Source organism: Eupeodes corollae, chromosome 2, assembly GCF_945859685.1.
Source record: "Eupeodes corollae chromosome 2, idEupCoro1.1, whole genome shotgun sequence".
In the NCBI taxonomy this organism is placed as follows: domain Eukaryota; kingdom Metazoa; phylum Arthropoda; class Insecta; order Diptera; family Syrphidae; genus Eupeodes; species Eupeodes corollae.
Window position 1 is genome coordinate 119,611,301 of NC_079148.1, and position 14,424 is coordinate 119,625,724.

At 32.5% G+C, this 14,424-nt stretch overlaps 1 protein-coding gene across 2 annotated transcripts in view; it reads left to right on the forward strand.

Moving 5' to 3' along the window:
• The window catches only part of LOC129948468 (EGFR adapter protein), a 92,724-nt gene that overhangs the window by 77,030 nt on the left and 1,270 nt on the right, over nt 1-14,424 (forward strand). The gene's annotated exons all lie outside the window — the stretch shown is intronic.

Below are 14,424 nucleotides of genomic sequence, written 5' to 3' on the forward strand. Positions count from 1 at the left end.
TAATTATTGTTTGGAAAAAAAATGAACCTTTAAAGAAATCAAGAAATACAAACTTTAGACACCCTTGGTACATGAAAGCATTGCGGTTAATGCGTAACAAAAGGAATAAGGCATGAAAAACTTATCTCAAAACTTTTAACTCTTTAACGAATTTAAGTCCCTTTCTAATTTTTTAATTACGCTAGTTATGTTACTGGTTATATGAGCACCTTGAAAGAGAATCCGGAACAAATTTGGAAACTACAAATTAAAGAAAAAATCAGATGGCTTCTTAGTTAACTGTACTAACAAGAACCTTTCATTAGATTAAATTGTTGATATCGATAACACTTTCGCAACAAATTTCCGTGAGTTGTTGATGAAGTACATTTTCATAATTTTCACTCCTTTTCGCAAAATAGCTGTAGTCACATCTCTGTGCTACAGAGTACGGTCCTTGATCATGATGACTTCTCAGCCGGTCCCCATGGTATTCAACCGATAGTATAGTCTAGTAAAAACATTAGTTGAACTTCTTACAGTCGTATTCAAACTTTCAGAAGAAGTCATTTCTAACACCAAATTTCAACAGAGGTAACAATGTGAATACAACAAACTACAGGCCCATTGCGAAGCTTTCTTGCATTCCTTAATTGTTTGAATAAGTTGCTTGTGAAAGTGTAGCATTTTTTAAGTAAAAATTTCATTTGCGAGCAGTAACATTGTCTTGTGAAAAAAAAGATTAGGTAACCCTTACAAATATCCTCATATTCTCAAAACTAAGTGTATGTTCAAATAGCTTCGAAGAAGGTTATGAAGTTGACTGTGTATGTACACACTGACTTTTCTAAAGCTTTTGACCAACTTAGCCACGGAATTATTTTTTTTTAAACTTAAAGCTCTTCGTTTTCAAGTATTTTTTTAGCTTCATACCTTGAAACAGGTAAAAAAAGAGGTAAAATTTAAAAATTGTCATTCTGAACCTTTTCTGTTCACTCTGTCTATTAACAACGACGTTTCGTTATGTCTATGATTAAGTGAAGCTCTCATTTTTGCTGATGACATGAACAGTTTTACGGTTATTACGGTAGTGTATTTGGTTATTGTATATCATAGCAAAAACTCAGTCGTGTCTCCACGTTTAAAGATTTAGGTGTTCATTTCTGTTCTAACTTGAAATTTAAACATCACATTAAATTAATTGTCAGTAAGGCAAGTTTCTTGCTTGATTTTATAAAACACTGGGAAAATGAGTTCGATGATCCTTATGTTACTCTTTCTTTGTACAATTGTCATGTTCGTCATCATCTTGAATATGCTTCGCAGGTATGGACTCTCTATTAAGAAATTCATAGAAAACGTATCGAATCAATTCAACATAATTTCATTCGCATAAATTCATTCGCTTAGCCATAAAAGGCCTCCCTTGGGTTGATCCTTATGATATGCCTTATTAAAGGTGTGTTAATAACGACTAAATATTTCTTAATCAAATCGTTAATAGCGAAAGTGATGCACCTTATTTGCTATCTTGTGTACATTTGAATTACCGATCACCTGCGTTGATTTAATTCTATTGACTTCCATAGAACTAACTGTGGGAAGAACGAAGCTTAATGCCGAATGAAGCCCTAAGTTAAATAAGCTGGAATTAAAATCATTGTTTAGAACCAGTGATCCACTACCGTAAACGTCTTTTTAACTTCCAATAGGAAGTTATTGTTATGGGTCCGATTTGTCAAATTGAAAATTTTGACATTTCACGGCGTTTCAACGTCCTTTGAGTCGAAATAAAAGATTTTTAGAAAGATATCTGTACGTACGTGTGTACGTACTTTCGTATGTTCGTACGTCCGTACAGTCTCAACGTTCTCTTCGTCGTCCAAAGTTCAAGAACCAGAAGAGATATCGACTCCAAATAAATTTTGTTATACAGACAATAATGCAAAATTGCGTATATGGTTTTTTTACCATAGCAGTTTTAAAAAATAGGTGAAAATTTTGGTTAAACCAAAATATCTCACGAATCAAAAACGCTAGAGACTTTAATTTAATTGTAAATAACAAACTATAAACAAAATTGTCACCTCGAGAATTTTACGAATACAAAATGATTTTATCTCCAAAACAATTTTCTGTGACGAAAAATAACGTTTTTAACATTTGGTAAAATTTTCAGAAAAATTGAGTTAACAGTTGTTTTTATAAAAAATAAAAACCTAAAAAAAACATTACTCAAAGTTGGTAAAAATATCTTTTAAAAAAATTTAAGATTATGGCTTCCAACTAATTTTTACTTATAAGGAATATTGTTTTCAACATTCAAAAAATTTTGGGAAAAATAGAGACTGCTTTTTTTACAAGAAAAAAAAACCTAAGCAAAAAAATTAATAAAAGTTTTTAAAATTTGCTTGGACTCAAATACCTTGTGAAATATTTGAGATATTGTCTTCAAACTTTTTTTATTTCACAGAAAATATTGTTGTCGATGTTCAGTTGTTTTTTTTTATAAAAATCCAACAGTCCGTTATTTTATAAAAAATTAAATCTTAATATTGATGTTCGGTTCTTGATAACTCTCAAATTAATTTCATTCATCAAATTTTTCAAATTTTTTTCAAAATTTAAGAAATGCTACTAAAATTGTATTACCCGAGGCATGATGGTTAGTGCAATGGAATGTCATGCGAGAGGTCTTGGATTTGATCCCTACCTATGCCACCTAAACTTTTTTTTAACATGTACTAAATCTTGCGAGGAATTGACAAATTCTCCTTCGGATTCGTCTTAAAATTGTAGGTCCGTTCCATCCCTGAAAACAGTACTCGCAAACAGGAATGGTGGAGAGTTGTCAGTCACTAGGCCCTAGTTTTCAAACGGACTGTTGCGCCACCCAATTTATTTTATTAAAATTAGTAAGAATTGCTTTTCGACTAAAAATCTATTTGACAAAATAATAATTCAACTGACAACTTTTTTAACCTAATACGAATACGTACAAACTTTTAAGCAGGACAAATTGACAGACGAGATGGGAATTAATCAGTGTGGTTTGCATCCTAGCGTTTTTTTTGTTGGTTCTGTAATAATTCATGTTTAATGTTAATTTTGTTTTTGTCTTTTGTGGGTGTGTTAGGCTTTAGTAGTAATACTTTCTTACTAACAACAAACACATACACTTATGATGATCCTCTGATCGAAGTTTGAAGCTTGCTATAGCTTAATACTTTCTGAAAACTCTGAAGTGTAAAACAAAAAGTAAGGTGTCATTTATTAAATGTGCCTCACCAAATAAATATAAAAATTTATACATATCATACAAATTATTTAAATAATTACTTTAGCTTTTGAGAATGGGTCTTTTTCTCCCACAATATTTTACCGACTTCGTTCATTTCACCATGAAACTTATGTGTAATGTGATGCACAACAAATAAAAGTGAATTTAAAGAAGCCAAAATACTCACGTCTTTGATTTTAAATACCTATGATTACATTCTTACTTAAACCAAAAAAGCCAAATATAGTTACCCCCTACTTTTGCATTTCGCCGCTATTTTAAATTTAATATTCTTTGTACGTTTTTCTTATACATTTTCATATACAGCTATGGCCAAAATAATAAGAACACTCAACACGATTGGCTACTTTTATTTGATGTTACGTTTGTTTTGTGTCGAATAAGTATATTATATTTTGAGAGGATAGATTATTATGTTAACTTTAAATTCCAACAGTTATTACAGGGAATTATCAATTTATTTATTATTTTCAACCGAAAGTTATTAATTTAATTTTGCTGAGTGCTTGGGGTCGTTATCCTGTTGGAATCGCCACTTTAAGGGCATATTTTATTCTGCCCATGGTAGCATTGTGTCTCTCAAAATCCCAACATAAGTTTCCTTGGTCATTGTTCCATCGATGAGAAACACTGGGCCTACTCCCCACCAAGAAAAACAACCCCATATCATCAGACTTCCACCTCCATGTTTCACAGTCGGCTTGGTGTATCGTGGATTGTACGCTTCACCTTTTGGGCGACGAACAAACTGTTTTCCATCCATTCCAAAGAGGTTGATTTTTGTTTCGTCACTCCACAACACATTTTGCCACTGTTTAACTTCTTTCAGTGGATCATAGGGCATGTGGAACATTTTGGCAAAGGCCAGGCGCTTCTTTATATGAACTGGTTTTAAAAATGGAACCTTTCTTGGTGATCGAGCTGGTAACTTTGCCTCAAGCAAAACTCTCCGGATTGTCCTGGAACTTATTGCCACAGCAGTCTCATGAGTTAGGTCACGTGACGACATAAAAGGATTTTCCTTGGCTTTTCTTACCAAGGCCCTTTTGTCGTTTTCTGACAATTTTGATGGGCGACCTCTAGTTTCAATAGTTTTTCTTGGTTGTAACGCTTGAAAAACCATTGTAGAGGAGCATTTGAGTATTCTGGCAATACTCCGAATTGACTCACCCTGCTCACGAAACACCAAAATAGCAATGCTTATTTTTTCCCATAACGTTCTTCAATAAAATAAAATTATTTTAGTTATAAGTAATTAAATAATAGAACTTTGTTACTTACATATTTTTTTTCATGTGAAGTCTTAATTGCAAAACTTTTAAATTTTTTTCTTGATTGTTCTTATTTTTTTGGCCAGACAGATATAGCACCGTGAACAAATGAATTGCAACTGAACGCATTGTTCTTTGTTTTAATTAATACAAAATATATATAACTAAAGAGAATAAAAATAACAGTTATTTTACAACAGTTGTTGTTTACTTCTCTAAAATGAAAGCGTTATTTTTGTTGTTTTATTCAAACGTTGTAACCGTTCTTATTATTTTGGCCATAGCTGTAAATCCTGTCTGAGTTCCCAAAAAATCAAGCAATATCTTAAACATAACAAAGTTTCTCCAACGTTAAAATAAATTATTTTAAAGAGGATTAGGTACTCAACTGCGGACAGAATATTTTCCAAACTTTCTTCTATTATGAAATAGGTTATATCAGTCTATACAGCGTAAGGACTTGTGGGTTGTTGTCCTTTGTCTTACCTATTATCTTCATACCCTCGTTCACATACCCAAAACATAGATACACATTAGTAATCTATCATTTTATACCCAAAAAATATGTCATGTGCGTATAATAAAGTTTGTCAATATTTTCCACTCAAATAACCTTCAAGTTCCCATATCATCTGCACCCGAAAACCGACGACGCAACGCCAGTTCCAGCGCCAACGCAACGCCCAACCACCAACCCACATATCATTTTGTAACGAGCCAGAATAATAATAATAATAATTAATCTGTCTCTAACCAACAGAAACCTATCAACGTTGAATGTCACTCCATAACAATGGCACCGGAGATGATACTTAACGGTAAAAGCAGACGCAGACAACGAGGACGACGGCGACGTAAAAACTTTATACAACCTATGCCATGGTTGCTTGTTCCTTCCTCATTGTCCTGTCACATTATCCAATCCATCAAGGTGAAGGGTGGGTGGGTCCTCTGTATACATTTCCCTCTCCCTCGATATATCTCCACCACCACCTCAAATTCTCTATTGGTAACGGTGACGGTAAAAACACATCACATCAGACTTCAGACCTAAAAGTTTTGGCCTGTCTTTCAATCTTCTAGCGTTGTTATTGTTGTTGTTATTTTGTTGAGTGATTGTTTTTGTTCGAAAATCGTTGGAATCTAAACTTAATAGACATCTTTTCAAAAACAATGCTGAGGGCTTGTGACATGGTGGTAGGTATAGGTAGGTTAGGTACCTAGTCTGGAAGAAGACGCAGTCACTTTAAGGAATGAAAATGGTTTCATTGAACTTAAAAGTTTGTTGTTTTTTTCAATACTTTAGGTTTTCTCCTCTTTTTTTTTGGAGACAGTAAAGAACATAACTTTTTGTTGTTCAAATCGAAGTTATTTTTTTCCCGTAACTTCTTCTTCTCCTTTTTATTCTCAAATTACCTGAAATGGATCTTAGAAGTTGTTTTCGATAAATGTCTTGACTGTAATTGCTAAGTAGACAGGTGGAAGGGATTGTTTATTTTTGTTTTTAGGTTTTTTTTTTGTTGTTTTTCAATTTTCTCATAAAAAGTTCAATTGATAGATTTCAGTTTGAAAAAAAAACGAAAATTTAATGGAGATGAAAATGGAGATTGTTAAGCCTCTAATAATGGGATCGATTCGAGTGATTTGTCTTGACGACAGTTTGTTGTCTCAAGAATTTAACCAACTTAAACTGATGAAACATAATGTGGGGGAAGGAGATTGTTTTGTAGACTAAGTCCCTAAAATCCGTTGTACTTTTCTCATTTTTTTTTAAGCATTATCTATTTACATTACAAATGAGTATGGCTACAGACCTAAGGAGTAACTCCTTGAATAATCCGGAAGAAAGCATGAATATTTTGTTGTGGCAGAAGACAGATTTTATAACAGAATGCATTTCAAAATAAAAAATAGTTGAAATGCAGGAATAATAATTAAGTACAATTTGAAAGGACTTTCTGAGATTATAAACAAATCTTATGAATAATAAAATTAAAAATTCAAAATAGAACATTTTTATTTATGTCACTTGTCTGAATGCAATTTTTGGATATTGGGTGGACAATTTCATAATTTTATTTGTTGAAGAACAAAACTGGAAACACCACAATCGAATTTCCAAATTCTAATGATGCAGAAATTTAGGACACTTTTTGTGCTTACTTTTAGTTTTCTAATTCCGGTTTGGCTCAAAAACCCCTCGAACTTGATGTCAAGAAGCTGAAAACACAAAACCTTAATACTCAAACAATTTAGACGTAATACTCGTACTTCTAAGAATACAGTTTAACCTTGAGCTCAATTTTGGACGTACTGTTAAGTATAGAAATTCTTTTTTTAACCGCACATCGAGAATGCGGAATACTTTACCACGCCTTGTTTTTCCCTATCATTTTGATATTCAAAACTTTAAGAACAATGTGCATCGGTACCTCCTCTTTAATCCTTCCCTATTTTCCTAAAGCCCGCACGGTGTTTGCACTTTAAACATGTTAAGGGTATTAATAACCCCTTGAGTGTTCGTTAATTATTAAAAAAAAGACTCAAAACCTTACAAAAGTAATGATGAAGGATTTTGGACTATTTTTAGGCTTCATAGTTGTCAAAACTCAAAGATTAGTTAATAAAGCTCTTTACCCCCAAATTGTGGTGTTTCAAGCTTAATGAACCTGAGAAAATCGAAGAATGAAAAAATATCTTCAAAATGTTTAAAACATTTTGTAATTTTTAAATTGCACTGAACGTTGTTTTTAACTTCCCATAGGAAGTTATTGTAATGGGTCCGATTTGTCAAATTAAAAATATTGACATTTCTCGACGTTTCAAGGTTCCTAGAGTCGAAATAAAATATTTTTAGAAAGATGTCTGTGCGTGCGTGTACGTACGTTTGTACGTCCGTACGTACGTACGGTCGCGACGTTTTTTTCGTTCTCCATAGCTCAAGAACCAGAAGACCTAATGTATCCTACGAACCAAATCCGCAAGAGACTTGAATTAAATTTTATATAATATATTGTAACTTGATATCAAAGAAATATATTTTTTTGAAAAAAAATCCAACTTACGGTTTTTTTATTAATCAAAAAAACTGATAAAAAAATTTGTCAACTCGTAAATTTTACGACATAAATATTATTTCATCTTCAAAACAATTTTGTGCAACGAAAAGTAATGTTTTTGAAATCTGATAAAATTTTGAGAAAAATCGAGTTGACAGTTTTTTTTTATAAAAAATAAAAATCTAAAAAAAAACCTTACTCAAAGGTGGTAAAAATTGAATATTGATTCAAATATTTATTCAAAAATTTGAAATTTATGCTTCAAGCTTATTCTATCTTATAAGAAATATTGTTTTTAACATTTGGAAAAATGTTGAGAAAAATCGAATTGACAGTTTTCTTACAAATAATTAAAACCCGAAAAAAAATGTATAAGGTTGGTAAAAATTGATTTTCTACTCAAATTTCTTTTCAAAAATTGTATATCTTTTGTTTAAACTGCTTTTAGCTTTCAAGAAATATTGTTGTTAACATTCAGTAAAATTTTGAAAAAAATCGAATTCACAGTTTTTGTACAAAACATTAAAAACCTAAAAATAATTTAACAAAAGTTGGTAAAAATTGATTTTCGACTCATATATTGTTTCAAAAATTTTAAAAATTGGCTTCAAACTAATTTTATCTTATAAGTAATATTGTTTTCAACATTGGACACAATTTTGAATAAAATCGAATAGACAGTTTATTTACAAAAAGTAAAACGCTAAAAAAAAAACAATACTTAAACTTGGTAAAAATTTACGTTCGACTTTTAAAATATTGGCTTCAAACTTATTTTATTTCTCTGAAAAAATTGTTTACGATATTCAGTAATTTTTATATAAAAATCCAACAGTCCGTTTTTTTCATAAAAAATAAAATCTTAAAGAAATAGTACGCAAATTTGGTAAAAATTGATACGAGTACCTATAGACAAACTTTTAAGCAAGACCAATCGACAGACGGGATGGAAAGTTATCAGAGTGGGTCGTATCCCAGCCTCTTTTTTTTAAATGAAAGATCTTATTTTATTATTTATTATATTCGCAAATGAACGTAGTGAAATTTTGGTAAAAGGAAATTTCTTGGTATCCATAATACCTCTTGGGCCCACACTGAATTCAGATCTAGAATACAAACGTTTTATGAGGCCATTCTTTGTTCCAATATGATGATAAAGCACGTTATCTGTTTTATGATTACAACTATAATATTTCAGTCATCACCACGTCCTCGGTCTGGTACGGAAACCCTTACAGAAGTTCCTATGGGCACAGAAGGAAACTTCTTGTCACTTGTTTTTAACATTTTTCCTGCCAGTTGTTGCAGATTTTGATTAGCAGAATGACGATTTTTTTAAACTTCTAAATTTTTTAAACACAATAGAAAAAGCAGTTTGGACTCCTGTCCTTTCGTTGCCTCTTCTGCTACAGAACAAATTGCGTGGAGTGCACACCCGCATTGTCTACAAGTATGAGCTCCGGTCGTTTCTTTTAAAGACAATGCATTCCTTATCATATGCACTGGCTGAAGGTACTGTGCTTGTCCCACACACTGGGATTGTTTGTATCATATTATTTACATTAAGTTTAGCCGTTGATGCCTTGGGATCTTCTTCACCATTCTGTTGAAGATTTTCAATGATTTTCTCTAAATCTTCTTCAGTTTTAATGTTTTGCGTGAAATCATTTGGTAACTGTTGACCTACCTTAATTGTACATCCAAAAAGGCTTCATAAGGAGTTTGCTTGATGACAGCGTGAAAAACCCTGCTTAAAACCTAGGATTTATATACAATTCCTATTGCTGCTTAGGAGATGTATAGAATTCCTAGGCAATTCACACATTTCCTGGCATTTTTGGCATTGTATACATTTCCTAGGAATTATATATAAAACGGCGGGTTACATACATTTCCGGTAACGGATACAAATTTAAATGAAATGTTACGAAAAAATTCCTAAAAGTTGTTTTTCGAGCTGAATGGCTTGACAACCACTTTATATTGCTTTAGATATAAATTATTGTTATCATTTAATAAAATTCGTATGAAACTCCAACAAAAAAAACCAACAGTTTTTTACTAAAAAAAATACTAAATTGTTGGACTTCTCAAATTTTTTTTTACAGAAAACAGCTTTATTTGACAATTTGACATTTTATTAGCTTGGGTTGCACCCCCAGATATTTCTTATGGATATCCTTTATAAAGAAATAATATCTCTTTAGTGATTGTCATATGTAAATGCTAGTACCATTTAATTTTGTTTTTTTCTTTCGAGGAATTACCAAATCCAAGAACTCTATAACTGTCATGAAAAGAAGGTCACCTCCAGTCCGTTATCCATATCACTCGTACAAGAATATGAATGGTTGGAAGTTTGAAATCACTATTCCCTGTAGCGTAACCAAACTTAAGTTTTTTACATCCCGCAGTTTCATTCCTTTTTTATTACATTCTCACCCAAATAACTTACTCACAGAGCTAAAAGAATAACCTTGCAACTAAAAGACTTTGTAGATCAAAGTACTTCTTATAACTTAGATTTTATCTTCAAAGCTGATAAAAAATGTCCTAATGACAAATCAATGTATGAATAATAAATAAAATGAAATAGTCAAAAACATTTCATACAGCTTTATTCTCTGTAAAAAAAATCAACACAAAATCTCAAACATACTGTCGAAGTAAATATTTCGTTTATTTTTTTGTAAACTTCCGCTTCCGCCACCGCATTTGAACATTTCAATCTCAATTAGGCATACTTTCCTCAAAGCTCATAGTTAAACGAAGAAATACATTATATGAATAAATTAATCTCAAATTTCAAAAGAACACAATTTTTAAAGTCTATAATCCCATCTATCATTTATTTATTATCAATGAAAGCACATTGATGTCATCACATCACAACACAGCAAAAAAAATAAAATTTGAAAAACAGAATCATGCCCTTTTCATCTTTTTAACCTAATTCAAATGTGACATCTTCTTTTTTTTCTTCTTTCGTCTCCGGCTTGTTCTTCTTCTACTTCTACTTTTTCAGATGTCTGCTCCAATGCTCCAACTTCCAGCTCTAATTCGTATGCACATACTAATCTATCACATTAGATAGAATAAGGTTTATGTCTGCCTCCTTTTGATGATACAGAGTTCATTTCCACCCCAATTCCCTTTTGACTCTCCCTTTCAATGAATTTAAAAAATAAAATAAAAAAAACCCTCAAGCCACGCATTTTTTTTACCCCAAGAATCCCCACAATCAATTCAAATTAAATTCATTTCCTTGTACAACAAACTCTAGAAACAAGCTGGTTATGTTTAGAGCAGGCTTCACATCTGTCTTTTATTGCTCCATTTTCTTCCATCATGAAACATTCGCACATCCGGGAAATAGAAATCATTTAAGCTAGCAAAAAAATGGTAGAAAAACATCTGTTTCCATTTTTGGATTTAAAGTGCAAAAACAGAGAAACAGAAGCAGAACAGGAAAAGTAGGAAAATTTATATTTAAGTATCGAAATAGGGTAAATATATGTATTTGTGTTTGTGTTTAGGGGTATGACGTACGTATATGTATTTACCAAATTTAATGAAGCTTTGCTCGGTTCCGTGTTCCGGCCACCAACATACCGCCTCCTCTTCTATGCATATACTGCCGGAAGCTATGATTTATGTACGAAGACCAATATTTTCATAATGAAAATATCAACTCATCGTGTGCCTGAGGGCTATATATGTAGATGTCATGACTTTCCCTTCATTTCTCCCTATTCTTGGAGCTACAGCACCCCCAAAACGATTAAATCCACTTTGTGCCAAAACGCCACCTTATCTCAGGCCCATTTGTATGCAAAACGGGTGACTTTCGATGACATACGACGACGACAGACCCGAACTAGCTACATCAGATTTTGTGAGAGTGTATCAAAATGGACAACCTGCTTCCCTTCAGGGGTAATAATAACAACAACATGACATTGTAGTGTGCCACATCAGGATCAAGGAATAAAATGTGGGTGGTTTTTAAGGTATCGTTTCTCTTCCCTCAAAACAAAATCATTCCCTAGGAAAACTGTCAAGCGTTTAGCATATTTTTAATTAATTTGCGTTCCACGTTGAAGAATCTGAATTCCTGCGGAATCACCGCCATCACCGCCAACCAAAGCACCATCATCATCACAACCAACACCCCAAGAGCGCCCCCTGGCGCGCGTTGACTTTATCGAAATTGATTTATCGACAAAACACAGCTGGAAAGCATAGTTGGAAGGCAGTAGTGGGAGTGGGTGAGGGTGACAGCGAGGTGGCTCTATGGTAGGCGAAGTCTGGTGGAGGGATAAGGAGGAGGTTATAAGGATACGATTTATAGTGGCCATTAAAGGAGCTGATTGTCATTTTTTGTTCTTGCTTCTGTTCAGCTGCGACAAGGACACATCACCCAGCACCACGATGTATACTTTTGGCGATGATAGGGTGGAGTGAGGTTCTTGTGCAAAGAAATACTCGTGCGTCGTCGTGTCGTTCATTTTATTTTTAGCCACTTTGTTCGATGTTCAATGTTCGTTGGGGAGCGGTTGAATGTCATTAAATTTCATATGATAGACTTTGTTTTTTTTTTTTTTTGCTTTATGAGTGAAGTCTATATCGGCAGCAGCAGCAGCAGCGTGATGGTGCGTTGTATGCTAGGATTACTATTCTCTTCAAGGATATTAAGGATATAATAATTTTATAGGTATTTTTTTCCTTAATATGATTGTGACACACACTGGGAATGAGTATGCTAATATCCTTCTGTAAGGATTTATCACTTTGCTTGAGTTTAAGCAGCGTATAGGCAGGGCATGTAGTAATTCTTATATGATAGTGCACTATGGCGTATGCGTGTTTTTATTTTATTTTTGAAAACGATTTTAAGTTGACTTTCTTAATGGCAAGGAAAATAATAGGAATAAAACAAAAAAAAACAGCTTCTGAAGACTCATTAATATATGAACAAAGTCGTTAAGATTTTTTTTAATGGTATTCGCGGTTCCTATAGGTTTCTTCAACCACCATCCAACGAGGACGATGAGTTTCTTATTGCTATAATAATTAAGAAGTCATAAAACCCTGAAAGATAAATTTCCACTCATAAATGTAGGCAACTGTATATAGATGTATAAACTTCTGCTGAAACATTGTTTGGTATTTGGTTATTTGGTGGATTTGGAGGGTGGGATTTTTAATGGTGAATGTACAACCACATGATGGTTGTAAATTTGACAGTTATTAGTGTTGTTAATTTTAATTTTAGACATTTTGTATTATAGGAAACATTAAAGGACTTAGGAAAATTAGCTTTAGAAGATTTTTGTAGTCGTTTTATTTATAGAATTTAAGCTCAATGAAGATTTTGGAAGAATTTATTTGTTACCATTTTTCTTAGATCCACATTAAAAAAATGTATCCAACAAAAATTCTGTGTATGAATTTTTAAAAAAATCTTCTCTTTGTGTGCAGACAGATTTCGATTGAGGACCGCTGGTCATGGAGAAAAAAGTTTGTGTGTCGTTTGCTCCGGAATATTATTCAAATTGAATTTCTTTTTACCTTCAAGATCCAGAAAATAACAAACGGCATTTAATCCCTGAGAGTCTGTAAAATGCTCAAATGGTACTTGCGGAATGTTCATTGTGATACCTAACAGCTGCGTAGTTAAATTCTAGCCAAATCTCGTGAGCATTGATTTCTACTTCTTGAAAGTCAATTTTCTTTTTACAAACAAAATTCTTGGACTAAACATTTATTAATTACCACTCAAAAACCCAAATTCTTGTCAATTACATTCATATTCTGAATGAGTCGATTTAAAGAACGAAAAATAACTTAATCACTTTGACAAAACCCAGAAAAAGTCTCAAATTGATGAGCAATCGAACTGCAACCGAAAATTTTACATCGATTCACCGTTTTCGCAATGTTTCATGTCTTTTGTTATTTTATTAATAATTGTTAAGGTTATTTTGATATCAAAGTAACCTGCTTCATTAAACTTTCAAAACAATTCTTATGTCAACCTAGAATTTCCAGGAAGGCGCACCAGTTAACTCTTGAGATCATTTTCGAACATCTACTACTAGATGTTCGTTTTTAGCCGCACATCAAGAATGTGAAACGTTTTTTCTTTTATTTTCTTAATGCTCTTACTTTAATTAAACATCTTTAAAGGAGTCATATTTCGATTCTGGCCATGAAGAAAACAGTTTGAGTGTCGTTGTTTTCGGGATATTTTTAAAATCAATTTTTTTTTTACCTTCACATCAACACATCAATGAGAGTTTGCCGTATCTTAAAGAAGGACAAATAATTTTCATGAGTTTTAAACTTAATTACAAATGATATATTTGGGCAGAAGTCGTTGTAACAAACTTAAGTCTTTTAAACAGAACAGGCTTTAAATTGATGAGCAATAGAACTACAACCGACTATTTTACATAGATTCAAAGTTGCTGCAATGTTTTATGTCTTTTGTTTTTGTATTAATAATTTTTAAGGGTATTTCGCTATCAAAATATCCAGCTTCATTAGACCCTCTAACAATTCTGGTGTAAAACTAGAATTTTCAGAAATTCCAGCCGGTTAACTCCTGAGATCATCTTCGAACTTAATACTGTTCAAATTAGACTAAAGATTTTCTTTTTATCCGCACATCAAGAATGTGGAAAGCTTTTCCTTCTATTTTCTTAATGCTCTTGCTTTTATTAAACATGTTTAAAGGAGTCAGTACACCTTGGTTTTGAATATATTATAAACTTTTCATATTTTTAGGGAATAACAATCCGCCACCAATGTA